Here is a 19,414-nt window from a genome sequence, read left to right as displayed (position 1 = left end):
GAAGACGCTTTGCTCTATGCACACCAAAAGGGAGAAATTAGTGTCTTGACTGGAGAATGCGGGCATCGATCCCGCTACCTCTCGCATGCTAAGCGAGCGCTCTACCATTTGAGCTAATTCCCCAGCTGCCCAGCAGAACCACCTCACAGTACCCTAAGTACAGGCCACATCCAAGGTGCAACTGCTCTTTGGTTTGAGTTAAATCCCCTGGCTGCCCAGGCCCTATGATATCCCAAGAAGGAAGCAGGGGCCTGAAATGCTGTGGAGAACGTGAGCTGGAAAGGCGTTGCTCTAGGTACGGCAAAACCAAAAAGGAACAGAAGCTTGCCTGGAGAATGCGGGCATCGATCCCGCTACCTCTCGCATGCTAAGCGAGCGCTCTACCATTTGAGCTAATTCCCCACCCCAACCATGTGGTTTCAGTGGCTCAGATGTACAGAAAGGGATACGACAAAAGAAAGTGGTTCAGGGAGGCTTCTGTTTTGTCTAAAAGGAGATAAAGACCCAACAAGCATAACATGGAAGCTAAAGAGGCATGGCAGCAGATAAGCAAAGAAATTGAAATTGAAATACTTTATTGTCACTTGTACAACTTGTATACAGTGAGATTACACGAGCACCCCCCCACACACACTCAGCTCTCTTAGTCTTAAATCCCCTCGTTTACTGACGCACACCCACCAAACCCGAAAGTCAGTTGCCCTGTTGTGATCTTTTCATTCAGCAGCCTAACAGCCCACGGATAGAAGCTGTTCTTTACCCTGTTGGCGGGACTAATCATGCTTCTATATTTTCTGCCCGAGGGCAGGAGATCAAGAAAGTGCCGGCCAGGGTGTGAATCATCCCTGAGAATTTTCCTCACTCTCCAGAGGCAACGTTCTTCCGCTATTTCATCCAGCGGATTCACAGGACAGCCTATAATATCTTGTGCTGTATTCACCACCCTCTGTAGGCACTTCCTATCAGTTGATGTCAAACCAGCGTACCACACCGTGATGCAGTATGAAAGGACACTTTCTATTGTTGACCGGTAGAAGGAGATCATCAAATGCTGATTGACACCGTTCTTCCACAATACTCTGAGGAGATGGAGTCTCTGTTGGGCTTTCTTAACCACCTGGCTTGTATTGATTTTCCAAGTAAGGTCTTCACTGAGATAAACTCCTAGGAATTTAAAGGAAGAGACTCTCTCCACACAGCCCTGCCTGATGTACAGCAGGGCTAGTTCTCCTCTCTTCCACTGAAAGTTCAACGCCATCTTTGGCTGGTGACACTTCAGCATTTATGCAAAAGACAATAAGCTTGGGCTGAGGAATTAGGCCAAACTTTGGCCTCCGGTGATCCTGGCCAGGGACAGCCTGTGCATGAGGCGAGGGGATGCCATTCACATCTGGATCCACCTCCCCACCCTTTTCCTGAACCCACCATGGCTTCTCTCATTGCTGACACAGCACTCCTGCTCTTGCTGCTGTGCCCACGGCACCTTTCCTGCCACCCTCCTGTAGTTGACACAAGATAATATCACCAAGGCAACTATCTGTAAACAAACGACAAAGGTCCATCAAAATGGCAAAAGTAGTTTCTTTCCCAAATTGGTTTTTAAACAATTGCAAACACAGTAAATGAAGAGTTCGCTATATAAACAGTAGTCGTTGTATCACTGTCCTGTCCTTTGCTTTACTGTACCACTCTGGAGTAGCATTTTATGACCACTGCTCCATAGATATTGTTGTTATACAATTCCATTCACCATATAGATGGGTTTATGAAGCATTTCTGTATCCTTCTGCTGTGCTGAAGAAGAATTCTACGAAACAGTGGGTATATCTGGCATCACTGTTCACTACGTCTATTTGCGGACCACTTCAAGCAGCGTTGGACGTCATAAAACAAAGCTTTACGGCTTGTTTTCATCAGATAAGAATCTGACCCACTACTTCTTATGTTTATTTGGTTCTGTGTTTTCTAGAGAATCCATCAAGAGTGCACATTTTGTGACTTTCAGAGATGTATAGATTTCTGTTTATTTGGTTTTTCATATTGTTCAATGTTCCGTATAGTTTATATAAAGATTGATATTGATATTGTATTGTTGTACTTGGTCATCGTGTTGCCTTGGATATTACTGATAATTGTTTGCAACACAGGGGTTTAATTGTTTGGACTCAAAACATCTCAGACTGGCTCTCATCCTGACTGGACTCATCGCTGCGGTCTTTCTGCAATTTGCAGTGGTGGTGCCTGAGCAGAGCGGATAGCAGGTTTCTCCACCGTGTCCAACCAGTCCATGATGAGAACTGAACTTTGGCCTGTTCCATTCTCTAAAAATGATGACTAGGTTCACCACCTAAAATGAATCTCCAGATTGTTAATGTAAACACTGCCTACTTCTCTGCATTTCAGTTTTCTACCTACCAAGGAACCCAACTGGAATTTATGTTCACAGAGACAGGGGTTTCACACATTCCAATTTCCATCTTGCCATCTATCTCAGGTGCAACTTGAAGAAGACTGCATCGCGCCTAACAGAGTCTCATTGGAATGTCTGCTACCTCCACCCACATAGCATTGAAAATTCTTGTAAAGTGTCCATGCAACTTGAGTTAGTGGAGTGTTCGCACTCTGTGTACATCTCTATGGTACTGCCAGTGTGAAGTTACATGTGAAATGTCCTCTCTGATATATCTTTGGGTGTGATATAGACTGGCCCATGTCAAAGCCCAGTGGATGTGTCTTGAAGCCAGTACAGTCATACCTTGGTTGTCAAACGGAATCCATTCCAGAAAACCGTTGGACTTCTGAAAACGTTTGACAACCAAGGAGCTTCCTGCACTCAATCGGAAGCCATGGAAGCCGCGCCAGATGTTTGGCTTCCGAAAATCGTTCGAAAACTGGAACACTCACTTTTTGATTGTTTGGGAGCCAAGGTGTTTGAGATCCAAGGTACTACTGTGCTGAAATAGGTTGTTCACTGCCTTGAGGCATAAAGAAATTGAGCATACCCTACAATCTGCCACTAGATGGCAGAAGAAGATAGTTTTATCATAAAGTGAGGACTTCAGATACATTTCAGAAAATCTGTAAAGCAAGGAGTTAAAACTCCAGTGTGCCCAGAAGATTGCTGGGCCACACAGAGTGTTTTCTGTCCTCAATAAAGTAATAATTTCTCTAGCCCTGGTGAAGGATTAACCAGTCTCAGCATTGTGGAGTCCAATCTATCAACATCTGTTTTTGTTGAAATATTCTTAAGGCAAATGTTATCCAACTCTTTCCAGTACATTTTCCCACCACTTTCTTGTCTGCAAAAAAGGGTAAAATTTTGGAGGGAAGAGGGTTTGTTGTGCAAGACCTTTTGATTAACTATTACTCTGAAGCCTGAAATATGTGAGTGAAACCACAAAAAAATAATGGCAATCTAGAAGTGCCTGTGATCACTGCAGATGGTGACAGCAGTCACAAAATTAAAAGACGCTTGCTTCTTGGGAGAAAAGCAGTGACAAACCTAGACAGCATCTTAAAAAGCAGAGACATCACTTTGCTGACAAAGGTCCGTATAGTTAAAGCCATGGTTTTCCCAGTAGTGATGTATGAAAGTGAGAGCTGGACCATAAAGAAGGCCGATCGCCGAAGAATTGATGCTTTTGAATTATGGGGCTGGAGGACACTCTTGAGAGTGCCATGGACTGCAAGAAGATCAAACCTATCCATTCTGAAGGAAATCAGCCCTGAGTGCTCACTGGAAGGACAGATCCTGAAGCTGAGGCTCCAATACTTTGGCCACCTCATGAGAAGAGAAGACTCCCTGGAAAAGACCCTGATGTTGGGGAAGATGGAGGGCACAAGGAGAAGGGGATGACAGAGGACGAGATGGTTGGACAGTGTTCTCGAAGCTACCAGCATGAGTTTGACCAAACTGTGGGAGGCAGTGGAAGACAGGAGTGCCTGGCGTGCTCTGGTCCATGAGGTCACGAAGAGTCGGACACGACTAAACGACTAAACATCATCAACAACAGAAGTGCCCATGATCTCCTTGGAGTCGCAAGGATTGAACATGGAATGAGAAACACCGGTGATGACTTGCTGTTTCTTTCTGCTGCGAATCACAAGTGGGGTGTGTGCTTTTGTTTGATCACTGTGAGAGCAGGTTGTTGGACGAGATGGTTGTTCGCCTGATTCAGCAGGACTCTAATGTTCTAATGTTTATTCCCATTGAGCAGAACTGTGATTCAGTTTCTGTACCTTTCCCCCCCCCCCCAACAAAAATTTTGCATTCCTAAGGCATCTCTAATGCATTCTTGGGGCACATTCCTTGTGTGTTCCTGATTCCAGCAGTGTTCTTCTCTTCTGACAACTGAAACGGCAGATATGCAAACCCGTGAATCAAACACTGGATCATCTGTCAGTCTGGGCCCTTGTGTTTGTGTTTTTAAATGCATCAGGTGTGCATTTAATTTTTCCAAGTGCAAGCCCATTCCAAGGGGGGGGGGGGAGAGACAGTCATGGTGGCATCACAGTTAACGGACAATCACTGCTGTGCGCAGCTGATGCCCATAGTACACTTGCAGAACCAGGTTTCTTTGTCTCAGAACTCAACTCTTGGAAGCAAAGGTACATTTTGTAGAGGTGAGGAGCCTTTTTCAGCCCTTTTTCAAATGCATTCACTTCTGGGCCCTTTTCTAAAGGCCCCCTGTCAATGGGAACCTGGACCAGGAGCAAAATTAAGCAGAACAAGAAATGTGAGTTTTACCTTTGTGCAATATATGACTTTCTGGTCTGGTGTTGTTATCCGAATCAATTTTGTGTTGGCGAAATCTTTGATCTTCGCAGATGTTTATGTACTTTTATATTCCTGTAGTATGGTGTTACGGAAATGACGGGGAGGGGCACATCTTTAAAGTTGTTAAGTGTTACAAATATTATGCATAAATGTATCCTTTCAACTTGACAGCTCAGGAAAGTTACCTAGCTTTAAAAATACAGTGGTACCCCGCAAGACGAACGCCTCGGAAGACGAAAAACTCGCTAGACGAAGGAGTTTTTCGTTTTCTTAGCCGCTTCGCAAGACGCATTTCCCTATGGGCTTGCTTCGCAAAACGAAGCTTGCCCCGCAGCGCGCCTTCCCCTCTATCCCCGGACCCCTTTTGAACCGTTGCCGCCCCTTGGTTCAAAAGCCCCTTCCCTTGCTTTAAAACAGGTCCGGGGACAGAGGGGAAGGCGCGCGTGCCTTCCCCTCTGTCCCCGGAGATTGCGGGGCAGGCAACGGGGAGAAGCAATCTTCTCCCCGCCGCCCCTTGCTTTAAACAGGTCCGGGGACAGAGGGGAAGGCCCGGACGGTCTCCATAGGAACGCATTGATTGATTTTCAATGCATTCCTATGGGAAACCGTGCTTCGCAAGACGAAAAACTCGCAAGAAGAAAAAACTTGCGGAACAAATTAATTTCGTCTTGCGAGGCACCACTGTAATATAAAATCAACTCCTTTGCCAGAGTCCTCCATTCCAACGCTATTTTACCCTTGAAAAAGGGACTCCAGGAAGTGCCCACAGGTGACAATTGCTGAGCTGATTGCTGGCCAAGGAAAGCTTAATCCCATCACCAGACTTGCCAAGGGGTCCAGACATGCAAAGGAAGTTCTTTGGTGCTTTGGGTGGTGGGACTTCACTGGTGTTTGCCTATGCTAATCTTATACCTGGGTCTTGCCCTGCCACGTCTGCTTATGCTAATCTTGTACCAAGGACTTGTCTGGACAAGTTTGCCAAGGTTAAACTAGTGTAACCCCTTTCGTGACATGTCAGTGATGTAGCAATGATGCTGTACGAACTGTCATCTGGGATATGGTGGGAAAGTTTTAAAAGTCCTTGGCACCCCATCCTCGGGGTTCAAAATTCCTCCTAGAACCTGTTGCGCAATAAACTTTGGTCTACAGCTATTTGCTCCGGTTGGTAGTGTGATAGGAATTTTGAGGTCTTAGATATATGGTAATGTTCATAACAGCCCATACATAGATCAGCACAGGAAGACCAACCTGGAACCATTTTGATTCCTAAACTGAGCAAATGTTTTCTCTACAAGGTCAAAGTGGGAAACCTCCCCATTGTCTCTTTCCTCACAAATCCTGTCTTAAGGGCACATTTAAGATATGAATAAGGTGTGAGCCTGTGACCTGGCCCAGGAACGAAGTATTTATCACTACAAAAGAATTGCCAGGATCCCCAGGCAATCCAATCAAGTAACCTGCCAGACAGGAGATAAGCAATGACAGGAGAAAAACAACATTCAAATTTCTGTTGTAAGACCGCCTTTTCTGTGATGTAGGTGTGATGTATATGAGGGCTGGTTTTAGGTTACACCCCTTCTGTGATGTATGTATGATGTTTCTGGGGGTGGTCTTGATCTAGAGGATGGGAATTTCAAAAGTCTTTATAAACCCTTGCACAGCATTTTTGTGGGTCCTCCGCCTTTCCTGTGGGTGAGGGGAGCACCCTGTTGCAACAGATCAGTAAAGATCAAGCTTACTAGCTGCTTTGCTTCTCAATATTCTCTGGTTGGCCTCTGTTATTCTCTCCTACCAATAGGGTACCTATATAAGGACTCTATATGGGCTCTTGGATACCCCAAAAGGGAAAAAGGACAATTTTTGTTTACAACAGTAGCTGGACTCCTTCATTCCGCAGGGACCCGCGGGCTCTGCCCAACGAGTTGGGTGACTGAGCAGCCTCACGCCTAGATTTTTCCGTAACGATGGGGATTAGAGGCAGGACAATGAAAGCAGACTCTGCAAGCCCTTTTAGCTGCTGACTGAGACTTCAAGCCTGGAAGTGTCAGGGACTGGTTGGATGAGGAAGAGCAGGGAAATCGACCCAACCAAGAGCCCTCCACCCCCAGGGAAGGCACAGAGGAGAAGGATTTCGAGCCTGGGAACTGATGGAGGGACACTGGCCACAACTCAGAGGAGGGAATGAGCTGGGAAGTGGTAGACGCAGGACCCTTGGAGGATAGTGAAGAGACAAGACAGCATGAAGGGGTTTCTAGTTTGGGTGAAGGCGCCAACAGCGATGACAGAGGGGAGGTAGAGCCTGCAGTTCTCGCCCAGGACCACTCTGAGGGCTTCTCTGCTGGCAGCTTGCTGGCCCCGTCTGTTCCTTGAATGAGGCATTTATTGCATGTTGCCAGGGCCAGGCAGACACAGAGCGAATCCCTTGGGGCTTGCCTTATAGAAGAAGAGCACAGAGGGAGGGGCTGGACACAAAGGGCTAGGGAGTGGAAGAGGAGAGACACGTCAGCCCAAAGAACTGCTTCATTAAGGCAGGATTACTCTTTAGAAGTCTCTGCGTGTTCTTTGTCCTGATTTCCTTAATCAAGAAGCTAGCTGCACGTCAACCAAGTGTCCCTCTCTTCTTTCTCTGACCTCCGAACAACCGGCTTGCCCTGTCAGCTCCCTGACAGGAAGGATAAATACCCACCTTCTATGACACGATGGTCTGGAGATCTCATGTCCTCCCCCCCTTAGCCTTAGTGAGACAATTGCCTCAGGTGGCAGGCAGGAGACAGCTGGAAACCGTGGCAGGTTCGGCGGCCCCAGTAGCATGCCAGTCTCCACCACCTGCTCCTCTCCGGCCTCCATTTTGCTCCCTTCAGAGTGCCGGGGCTTCCCGGAACCATCTTCCCGGTCGCCTCAGGAAGAGGCAAGGGGGACGGAGCAGGAGACGAAGAGGCAATGGCAAGGGGGTATGCCCCGGTATACCTGGTATACCTGGTATAGCGGTATGCCTGGTATACTGGTATGCCTGGCCTATGCAGAGTGCAGAGAGTGCAGAGCTACAGTTCCCAGAGCCCTGAACTTATCGCAGTCCCCAGGATTGTTCATGGCGATGACACAGCTGCATACGCACCATGGCGTGCCTCTGAGTCTCGTTCTACCCCCTAGGACCCTTGAACCTACAGGACTGCCTCTCCCGGTATGCCCCACGGAGGACCTTAAGCTCCATAAATAGCAACACCCTAGAGGTCCCGGGCCCTAAGGAAGTCAGATTAGCTTCAACCAGAGCCAGGGCCTTTTCAACACGGGCTCCAGCCTGGGGGAACGCTCTGCCTCATGAGACCAGGGCCCTGCAGGATCTGATTTCTTTCCACAGGGCCTGTAAGACAGAGTTGTTCCGCCTGGCCTTTGGCTTGGAATCAACTTGATCCCCTCCCCCTCTTTCCTTTTTCCTTTCTCTTTCTGTGATGGAACTCCTATTTTCACCCCAAAAAAAACTTTTTGATTTGAGTTCCTATGAAATGAGGCTGCATTTTAATATTTTAATGTCGTATTTTAATCTTGTTTTTAAGTTGTATTTCAATCAATTGTTTTTATACCTGGTGTCAGCCGCCCTGAGCCCTGTCTTGGCTGGGTATAAATAAATATTATTATTATTATTATTATTATTATTATTATTATTATTATTATTTTATTTTCTGCTTTGCCTCAAGCGGCAAAATGTCTTGAGCCGGCCCTGCACACCTCTGCTCCTGAAGTGGATTCGGCCATTGAAATTATAACAAAGATGCTTCTCATTCTTATTCAGGGGGTGGCCGACAGTGCCGTCGTTCCCATCAAGGCCTTTCAGCAGGCAGGCGGGGAACACCACTGAGTCACCAGTTAAGCCATTGTAAAAACTTCTTGTAGCGACAGGTGATACTCCCTGAGACAGAACAATGGCCTTTCGGAGGACAGGTATTGTTTCTAGAAACATTCACCCAGTTGCATCAAGGGGAGCAAATGTGACAACCTGGGCTCGGTTACATCATTGCTAGAACAACACCACAAACAAACAAAAACAACCCCACAGCTGAGATAATATCTGAAATAATGATCTCTCCAGAATCTGTGAGTTAAAACTGGAGGGCAATACCCCTTTATGTATTTACAAAGCAAAATTTGAAGTTACACATCAAACAGACCCTCCAACATTCCTCAGATGGAAACAGGGACGTTTTCCACTCCCCACCCTGGGAACTCACCCTCCTTGGACCCCCCCCCCACTTTTTATTTTTTTATTTTTGTGTGTGTGTGGCCCCCTGGTAAAGCATTTCCTGTCATAAGAAGGGCGAGTGCCACCACCAATGGGACACAGCACACATGCCCTTTGTCATCCAGTGAAAACCCCTTAATCCCATTCCCCCCCCCCCATTCTTTGGTAGATTTACCAAGTGACTTGGAAACCACAATTAATTTAGAATGCGGCTGCCAGACTCGTGACTGCCGGGAGCGGCTGCCAGGATCAAATAACACTGGTTCCCAGTACGTTTCCAAGCACAATTCAAAGTGTTGGTGCTGACCTTTAAAGCCCTAAACGGCCTTGGCTCAGAATACCTGAAGGAGCGTCTCTACCCCCGTCATTCAACCCAGACACTGAGCTCCAGCTCTGAGGGTCTTTTGGCGGTCCCCTAAATGGGAAATTATTAATGTTTGATGCTTTGTGGTGTTTTAAATTTTGCTGGAAGCCGCCCAGAGTGGCTGAGGCAACCCAGTCAGATGGGCACCATATACATAATAAAAGCAATTAAAAATATTAATAATATGCACCTTGTCCTCACGGGGACAGTACGTACAGACCTAGATGGGCCTTTGGCTTATTCCAGAAGGCTTTTCTTATTTCCATAGAGGTAGGAGTTGTTGTTCTGTTGAAAATAGGTGCATGCCAGACTTTTTCATGGGTCACATGTCCTGTTCTGCTACGAAAACAGTGGGAAGAAGGTGCTGGACTAGATGGGTCTATGGTCTTGAACCATCCGTCTCATGCCCTTAATCCCACCTGCAAAATAGCAGCAGCCTGGAAGTGGCCAAAGTGTGCTTAATAGAGTAATGTCAGGCGATCGTGATTTCGAAGCCCATCAGCGGACCTTAGAGACTCTGAAAAGAAAAGGAGGAAAACCCTGTGAAACTAAAGTTAGCCAACATCTCAGATGTAGACCGTGGCTACAAATTGGGTGTGTTAATATATAACTGCATAAAGTAAGGTAAAGGTAAAGGGACCCCTGACCATTAGGTCCAGTCATGGCCGACTCTGGGGTTGGGGCGCTCATCTCGCTTTACTGGCCGAGGGAGCCGGCGTACAGCTTCTGGGTCATGTGGCCAGCATGACTAAGCCACTTCTGGCAAACCAGAGCAGCGCACGGAAACCCCGTTTACCTTCCCGCTGGAGTGGTACCTATTTATCTACTTGCACTTTGACGTGCTTTCGAACTGCTAGACTGGCAGGAGCAGGGACTAAGCAATGGGAGCTCACCCCGTCGTGGAGATTCGAACCGCCGACCTTCTGATCGGCAAGTCCTGGGCTCTGTGGTTTAACCCACAGCGCCACCTGCGTCCCTAACTGCACATAGTAGTGCCTTGCAAAAAAGAAAAGAAAAAAGGAAAGCCCTGTCCAGGATGGATTAAGAGAACTGTGGAAATGCAACACTACAATGTTATCCTTCCACATTTCTGAATCATTGTTTCAATGGAGGGAGAGGCCTGTAGGAACTCCCCGGAACAAAACAAAGGGTTTCCTTCATTTTTCCATGGATCACTGCGAAGGTTCAGGTAGGTATTCAGATATTAGATACTTAAAGGTAAAGGACCCCTGACAGTTAAGTCCAGTCGTGAACAAGACTTGGGTTGTGGCGCTCATCTCGCTTTACTGGCCGAGGGAGCCGGCGTTTGTCCGCCGACAGTTTTTCCGGGTCATGTGGCCAGCATGACTAAGCCGCTTCTGGTGAAACCAGAGCAGCGCACGGAAACACCGTTTACCTTCCCGCTGGAGCGGTACCTATTTATCTACTTGCACTTTGATGTGCTTTCGAACGGCTACGTTGGCAGGAGCAGGGACCGAGCAACGAGAGTTCACCGCGTCGCTGGGATTTGAACCACTGACCTTCCAATCATAGTGGTTTAGACCACAGCACCACCCGCATCCCTATTAGATACTTAGGCACTTAGATATTTCTAAGTACACCCCATCAGTTCTGTTAAGAAACCGAGTTGGCACGATCAGTGGCGTAGCGTGGGTTGTCAGCACCCGGGGCAAGGCAAGTAATTTGCGCCCCCTAACCCGTGGATTTGCGCCCCCTAACCCTAACCCCCAGATGTTGCGCCCGGTGCGGCCGGGCCCCCCTGCACCTCCCACGCTATGCCACTGGGCACGATGCCATGTGCCTAGAAAGCTATTTCAGCAAGGGAGCTTCGACAGAACTGCAGGTGGAATTCAGGGGTTCAAAAGCGGAGGCGACACAGAAATACGAATTCCTTGACCGAGGGATATTGATTGGCATAGCTGGAGTAAAGTTTTTTATTTGCACAGCCAATGCTCCAGGAAATAGGTGGAAGAACCGACTGGTTCTTGTTCCCTCGGTTCATAATTTTTGCAATCTTAAATTGGATTCTCCACATTTCTGCAGCAATTTGTGGGTCTTTCGTGTGTGTTTGTGTGTGTGTAAAAGAAATCCTCACGAAAATTCACCAACATTTGACACAAATTCCTCCCAACACACACACACGTTTCTAGATGTGATTTTGACTGATGTACACATTTTTACCAGTTTTCCCTAACACAATGCATTTTGTGTGTCTGTGATTTTTCTGAATAATGCTTTTTGTAGGGTGGGGTCGGGTAACGGGCACTGGGGTTGAGTTTATGGAATCAGCGTTGGCGGGCACCTACAAAAAGGTGGGTAAGTGCAAATTTCAAAGGACAGCTGTGTTTCAGCCTGCATATTGTTTCAGAAAAGGTGACTGGTACATTTGGCTTCAGCTGAGACCTGAATCAAATTGCTTACTCACTGAGCTCAGTAATGATGGGAGTTGGAGTGTGTCTGGCCTTTAAGACAGTCCTGAGGCCACACCCCTTCCCTAGCCACTCCCCTTCCCCTCTGCCTTTTCACCAGCCTTAGTGTTTCTGCCTGGCTGGACTTTGTCCTTTCACTCTGATCCTGCCTCTTCCTTGCCTGGATGGAGGTTAGAGAGAAATCTGGGCAAGCAGAGGTGCAGCTAGGCTTCCCTTGGTGTCCCCCTCCTGAAAAAAAATCTCTTCTCCCACTTTGATCTTGCCATGACATCACAACACACATATACAGTACACGCCAGCAGTTAGCCTTCATACCGCCTTGCCGTTTCTATTATTATCTTATATATTTATGTATTAGATTTATATACGGCACTTCGTCGCAAGATCTCAGGGCAGTTCACAGGAGAAAACACAAGGCGAAAACACAAGTAGAAAATTAAAACAATAAAAACCCTTTCTCACAAACGCATTTAAAAGGCTGCAGAATATTAATCAGCCCAAGGCTTGGCTGGGGAGAAATGTTTTCACTTGGCGGCTGAAGATATACAGTGGTACCTCAGGTTACATACGCTTCAGGTTACAGACTCCGCTAACCCAGAAATAGTGCTTCAGGTTAAGAACTTTGCTTCAGGATGAGAATAGAAATCATGCTCCGGCGGCGCGGCAGCAGCAGGAGGCCCCATTAGCTAAAGTGGTGCTTCAGCTTAAGAACAGTTTCAGGTTAAGAACAGACCTCCGGAATGAATTAAGTATTTAACCCGAGGTACCACTGTATAATGAAGGTGCCAGGCATTTCACAAATAGGGCGCCTCTGCAGAAAAGGCCTATTTCTCCTACTGCTCCGCTCCCAGCTCTTGCCTAAACACACAACCTTACACAGATCAGGAGCGCTGACTTCCCCCCCCCATTGAGGGGGTGCGGCCACGTGATGCATCACATGACGCATCACGTGATGCCGCCCAGCATGTGCCAGGCGGGGGCAGGAGGCATGGAGGGCAACCTTCACACTTGTTGGTCCTAGCCGCCACCCAGCTCCCGGGCTCCCAGGTGGATGCTGGGATGAGCAAAGCAAAGATATCGCTTGCCTCAGCTGCTACCTGGTTCCTGGGCTGCTGGGCCACGGAGGGCGCCCTGTGGCAGCGGGTGACGGCTCCCTCAATACTGGGGGGGGGGTGCCCCCTGCCTCAACGTATTGGGAGAACTGAAGCCCCTTTTGCCCTCTATTCCCGACATCCCAAAACAGATAACTGGAAACAGAATTGTGGGGTGGTTTTTTTGAGCACACCACCCTAAAAGAGGCCAGTTTTGCCAACCCCTAACAATGCCTCTGTGTGCGAGTGCGTGTAGAAACTAGTCTACTAGACAAAGGCAACATTTTATGCTGTTGCCCTCCCTGCTTTGACCTCTGGTTCCACCCACAAGTGGAAGATTCACCCAGGGTGTAATGCAGCCCTAAGGCCTGATAAGTAATCCCTTCTTCTTCTTCTTCTTCTTCTTCTTCTTCTTCTTCTTCTTCTTCTTCTTCTCCTTCTCCTTCTCCTTCTCCTTCTCCTTCTCCTTAGAAATTTATATATTTGGTTTTTCAGGTTGAAACTTTACAGTCACATATATCCAACATACAACATAAAAAGTAGATTCCAATAATATTATTATGAAAAATAATTTATTAGTTATACCCCGCCCATCTGGCTGGCCTTCCCCAGTGCATCAAACATTAAAAGCTTCCCTAAACAGGGCTGCCTTCAGATGTCTTCTAAAAGTCTTCCTTGGAATCTCTTGGACTTCTCCTCCTCCCCTTTGTCAACAACAAATTGTCACTGTTTTTTGTGTTGAATTTATGCTATGTGGTAATTTATGGACCCAATAGGTATATAAAACAAAGTGATATTTTAGGGAGCAGGCCAGTAGGTTCCGGAAGTCCGTTCCGGAAGTCCGTTCTTAAACTGAAACCGTTCTTAAACTGAGGTGCGCTTTCCCTAATGAGGCTTCCTGCCGCTGCCCTTCCACCGTTTAGATTCCATTCTTAGACCGAGGTAAAGTTCTCAAACCGAATCATTCATAAACAGGACTGTTCTTAAACTGAGGTACCACTGTACTTACATCATAGGAGCCTACACAACACAAAACACTGTTGCTGTATGTAGGTTTTATTTTACAGTGGTACCTCTGGTTATCAACTTGATTCATTCCGGAGGTCCGTTCTTAACCTGAAACCATTCTTAACCTGAGGAACCACTTTAGCTAATGGGGCCTCCCGCTGCCGCCACACAATTTCTGTTCTCATCCTGAGGTAAAGTTCTTAACCCGAGGTACTACTTCTGGGTTAGAAGAGTCTGTAACTCAAAGTGTTTGTAACCCGAAGTGTTTGTAACCCGAGGTACCACTGTATTTGTTTTATATCTTATATTTTGGAAATGTACATCCAGGGTTTTTTCCCTTCAATTTTTTTTGGGGGGCCCCCAAAAGCTATAGCTTGTTTAGCTTATACCTAAATCCGGCACTGGCTGCAATTTTTTGCCTCTTGCAGCATCGCAACAACTGCCTGCCAAACGCCAAGCAGGTGATATTATTGCACCAGGTGTTGCTCGGTCTGGTGACTGTGACAATCACAGGGGAGAGGGTGGCTTTGGACACCATGGAAGGAGAAGGTGGCCAGGTTGTCTTGCTTTGCAGAGGATGTTCCTCTAATTTCTAGGACTGGCAGTCCTCCATTTGAAAGAGGTTCCGTCCAAGGCCAGCTCATAGAACCATAAGAATGAGGCGGGATCTTTCAGAGTCACCCAATGAGATTTTGCCACACAGCATGGCAAATGTTTGCGATTTTGTGAGGGCAAGTTTTTCCCATAAGACCTGCTTAGAGGTTTTGACAATAAAGAAGAATATACAAATTTTAAAAGCAAATTTTTAAAAATAAGATTGAGGTGCATTTAAATAGGCAGCTTTCCATTTAAAAATAACGTATATTTTGAACTGCTGGTTTTATGTATACAGTGGTACCTCAGATTTAGTACTTAATTGCTTTCGGGAGTCCATTCTTAACCTGAAGCGGACTTTCCCATTGAAAGTAACGGAAAGTGGAATGATCCGTTCCAGACGATGAAAAACACCCCCTGAAAAAGCAATTTAACATGAATTTTACTGTCTAACAAGACCATTGATCCATAAAATGTACTGTACTATAAAATAAATAAGACAGTATTTTAGATGGGGGGAAAAAATAATTTTTTTTTTCTTACATGCACCGATGATAGTCAGTTTCGATAGGGGGCTTTCATCCATTTCTGCAGTCACACAATCAACCAGTAGCTGAACTGGGTTCCACACAGTCACAAAAATGAAGTCACGAGCCACAGTCACAAAAGCGAAGTCACAAGTCAGTCCCATAAAATGAAGAACAAGTCACAGTCAAAAAACTGAAAAAGCCACACAAACCAAAACGCAAAAAACTAGCAAAAACAAAACCTCCAAATGTAACTTCTGTGTTGTGTGGTTGCTCAGGACTCAACAGCTGGCAGACTCAACAGGAAGCCTCTGATTAGCAGCGAGGGACTCAATTAACAAACGAAACACACTCAGCAGGAACCAGACGATGAAAAGTGCCCCCTAAAACAGCAATTTTACACGAATTTTACTATCTAACGAGGCCATTGATCCATAAAATGAAATCAATAAAACAGTACAAAATGAGAATGTGATTTCCCCCCCTTACCTGCGCTGACGATAATAATAATATTAATAATAATAATAATAATAATAATAATAATAATAATAATAATAAATTTTATTTATATCCTGCCCTCCCCAGCCGAAGCTAACAACAATCAAAATAATCCAACATTCTAAAAACATTCATTATAAAATTAATTAAATAGTCATTGTTTGGATCGGGGCTTAGGGTCCTCTTCCAGAATCATAATCGGCTTGGCTTCCGGCATTCGCGGAGGCCTCAGAGAGCTCCTGCGGCTGAAGCCCGTGTTTGTGTGTGTGTGTGTACCACAAGAAGGGAGAACACAGCTGGAGTGGGCAGGCACACTGTAAGCCAGAAGCTCACATGAGATTTACAGTCGTACCTTGGTTCTCAAATGGAATCAATCCATTCGACTTCCAAAAATGTTCGAAAACCAAGGCGCAGGAGCTTCCTGCAGCCAATCGGAAGCTGCGGAAGCTGTGTTGGACATTCGGCTTCCAAAAAACGTTCACAAACTGGAACGCTCACTTCTGGGTTTGCAGCGTTTGGGAGGCAAAACGTTCGAGTCTCAAGCCATTCCAGAACCAGGGTACGACTGTTTTTCCATTTAAATTATAGTAAATGGGCCAGGTCTGAAGCTCAACATGAAAAAAATGAAGATCATGGCCACTGGTCCCATCACCTCCTGGCAAATGGAATGGGAAGAAATGGAGGCAATGAGAAATTTTACTTTCTTGGGCTCCATGATCACTGCAGATGGTGACAGCAGTCACGAAATTAAAAGACGCCTGCTTCTAGGGAGAAAAGCAATGGCAAACCTAGATAGCATCTAAAAAGCAGAGACATCACTTTGCCAACAAAGGTCTGTATAGTTAAATCTATGGTTTTCCCAGTAGTGATGTATGGAAGTGAGAGCTGGACCATAAAGAAGGCTGATTGGCGAAGAATGGATGCTTTTGAATTACGGTGCTGGAGGAGACCCTTGAGAGTCCCATGGACTGCAAGAAGATCAAACCTATCCATTCTGAAGGAAATCAGCCCTGAGTGCTCACTGGATCCTGAAGCTGAGGCTCCAATACTTTGGCCACCTCATGAGAAGAGAAGACTCCCTGGAAAAGACCCTGATTTTGGGAAAGATGGAGGGCACAAGGAGAAGGGGACGACAGAGGACGAGATGGTTGGACAGTGTTCTCGAAGCTACCAGCCTGAGTTTGACCAAACTGCGGGAGGCAGTGGAAGACAGGAGTGCCTGGCGTGCTCTGGTGCACGGGGGCAGGAAAAGTTGGACATGACTAAATGACTAAACAACAACAAGAAAATGGGCCAGGTTCTGCTAACAGGTCTTGTTGGCGGAACCTCACATGAGGGGGGGTCTGCTAGAGCCACAAGGCTTTCCCCCACATCTCTCCCCCCATGCCTCCCCACCTCCAAAAATTGTCTTGGAGGGGGTCGGCAGAACTCCACCCCCTCAGAACAGAATGGGGTGGGTGGGAGAAAAGGGGAGATACTGCCATTGGGGAATGCTGAAATACTCACACAGGTGAACATTTCTAGCAATGGGATGTTGAATTCCTCCCGGCGCTTCTGAAGTCACATCTATATGTAAAAAATAGCAGTGCTATTTTTGATAAATAATAACAAAATGAGGTCCTGGTACTCATATGTTGATGACTGTCGTAGTTGCCAGCACATAAAGGCTGCCAGTGAGCACTGCCAGAAAAAAGGCTAACCCTAACCCTAACCCTGTAAATCAGCCCAGGTAAATTTTACTCAAGTAGTTGTTCTCGTTTTGGTGAAGCATTTATTCTTTTCTGGTGACGTATAACTCTTAGCTGTTGTGAGCCAACTTTTTCATTTATTTATTTATTATTATTATTATTATTATTATTATTATTATTATTATTATTATTATTACAGTGGTACCTTGGTTTTTGAACATCTCCATTGACATACATTTCAGTTTTTGAAAGCCATAAATCTGGAAGTAAATGCTTCATTTTTTGAACACTTTTTGGAAGTCGAACATGCTTTGCGGCTTCCATATTGAGTTTTTGTATTACACTGAGACTTCCGTATTGAGTTTTCTGTATTGTATAGAGGCTTATGTATTGAGTTTTCGGTTTTCGAACATCTCACAACTCCAATGGTCTTCTAGAACAGATTACGTTTGAAAACCAAGGTACCATTGTATTATTATTATTATTATTATTCAATTTATACTCTGCCCATCTGACTGGGTTGCCCCAGACATTCTGGGCAGCTTCCAACATATATAAAAACATAATAAAACATTAAACGTTAACAAACAGGACAGGTTGTATAGTTATCTCCTTGGCTTGGGGGCCTCATAACTCCCTACCCTCCAACATTTCTCCGATGAAAATAGGAAAGTCCTAAGGAAAAGTGAAACGTTCTGGGATCAAAGCAGAAACTGGGATGGCCTCTGTAAATTCAGGACTGTCCCTGGAAAATGGGGGCACTTGCAAAGGCCCATGTAGTCCAGCATCCTGTTCTAATTTTGACCTCCTAGATGCCTCTCGGGGCCATAGCTGTCAACGTTTCCCTTTTTTAAGGGAAATTCCCTTATTCCGAATAGGATTCCTCGCAAGAAAAGGGAAAAGTTGACAGCTATGCTTGGGGCACCTGCAGAAAATGGCTGCCTCCATTACCACCCTCTGCAAAGATTTTCGTTTTTCAAACCCACCTCACACACCTGATGCTTCCTTTTATGAGGGGGACAGGATGGCTCTACAAAAATATATGGGGGGCGTATTCAGCCCTGCTGTAGTTCAAACACCCCAATAGTTTGGGTGTTGCTTGGCTCTGTCGGTAACCTGAGGTGTCTGCCCAGCTGTGGGAGTCACTTGGCTTGGGCAATAAGATGTCACAAGCCTTTGTTGCTTTTAGGCCCAAAATAATGAGGGTTATGAGAAGTGGCTAATTAGTCGTGCCCACATAAAAAACAAACTGAAATAGTCACTCCTTTGGCACAGATTTTATTCCTCTCAGTTCACATACAACGCCCTTCACCCATTTCTCCTCACAGTCTTCATGAAGCCCCTCCATGCTGCCTCGAGGGACCTTCTCAAGAGGAATCTCCCTCGATCCCCAAGTCCAAGCCTTGAGCTCTTCCAGTCTTTGCTTTGGGTCATTGAGAACATATTGCCTGGGTCCGATGGGAGCTGTGGGCATACGTTCTGAAATTTTGTGCCCCAAATCTAGCCTGTTCCCCCTCCACAAGGCCTGCAGAGGCACTCTGGTGTGTCCCATTGAGATGGCCATCACGCCACCCCAATAGTCAATGGGATGTGACAGGGCAAAAGGGGCTTCATCCTGGCAAGTCCCTGGCAATGTCAGAGCGATCCCAGAAGGCGCTCTGACACTCTTCAGCAGGATCGGGCACAATTCTGGGATCCAAACAGAAGCTTCTTTTTTCTGGGATGTCCCGGTTAAAATGAGACAATTGAGCGGGTTATGGCTCTGGGTGGTCCCAGGTTGGCAAAGGCTATAAAAAAGTAAAGGGACCCCTGACCCTTAGGTCCAGTCGTGACCGACTCTGAGGTTGCGACACTCATCTTGCTTTATTGGCTCAGGGAGCCGGTGTACAGCTTCCAGGTCTTGTGTCCAGCATGACTAAGCCGTTTCTGGCGAACCAGAGCAGCGCACGGAAATGCCGTTTACCTTCCCGCCGGAGCGGTACCTATTTATCTACTTGCACTTTGATGTGCTTTCGAACTGCTAGGTTGGCAGGAGCAGGGACCAAACAACGGGAGCTCACCCCGTTGCAGGGATTTGAACCGCCGGTCTTCTGATCAGCAAGTCCTAGGCTCTGTGGTTTAACCCACAGCGCCATCCGCGTCCCAAGTATACTAAGACATAAATAATCTTGTGTGAATTATAGGGACAGAACTACCTAAAC

General features: G+C 46.3%; 1 protein-coding gene across 1 annotated transcript in view; it reads left to right on the top strand.

Annotated features, from left to right (window-relative positions):
• The window catches only part of LOC309365211 (lymphocyte antigen 6 complex locus protein G6d-like), a 35,648-nt gene that overhangs the window by 7,393 nt on the left and 8,841 nt on the right, over positions 1-19,414 (top strand). The window lies entirely within an intron of this gene.

Source organism: Podarcis melisellensis, assembly GCF_964234715.1.
Source record: "Podarcis melisellensis genome assembly, chromosome: 2".
NCBI lineage: Eukaryota > Metazoa > Chordata > Lepidosauria > Squamata > Lacertidae > Podarcis > Podarcis melisellensis.
This window is presented reverse-complemented; position numbering and strand designations above follow the sequence as displayed.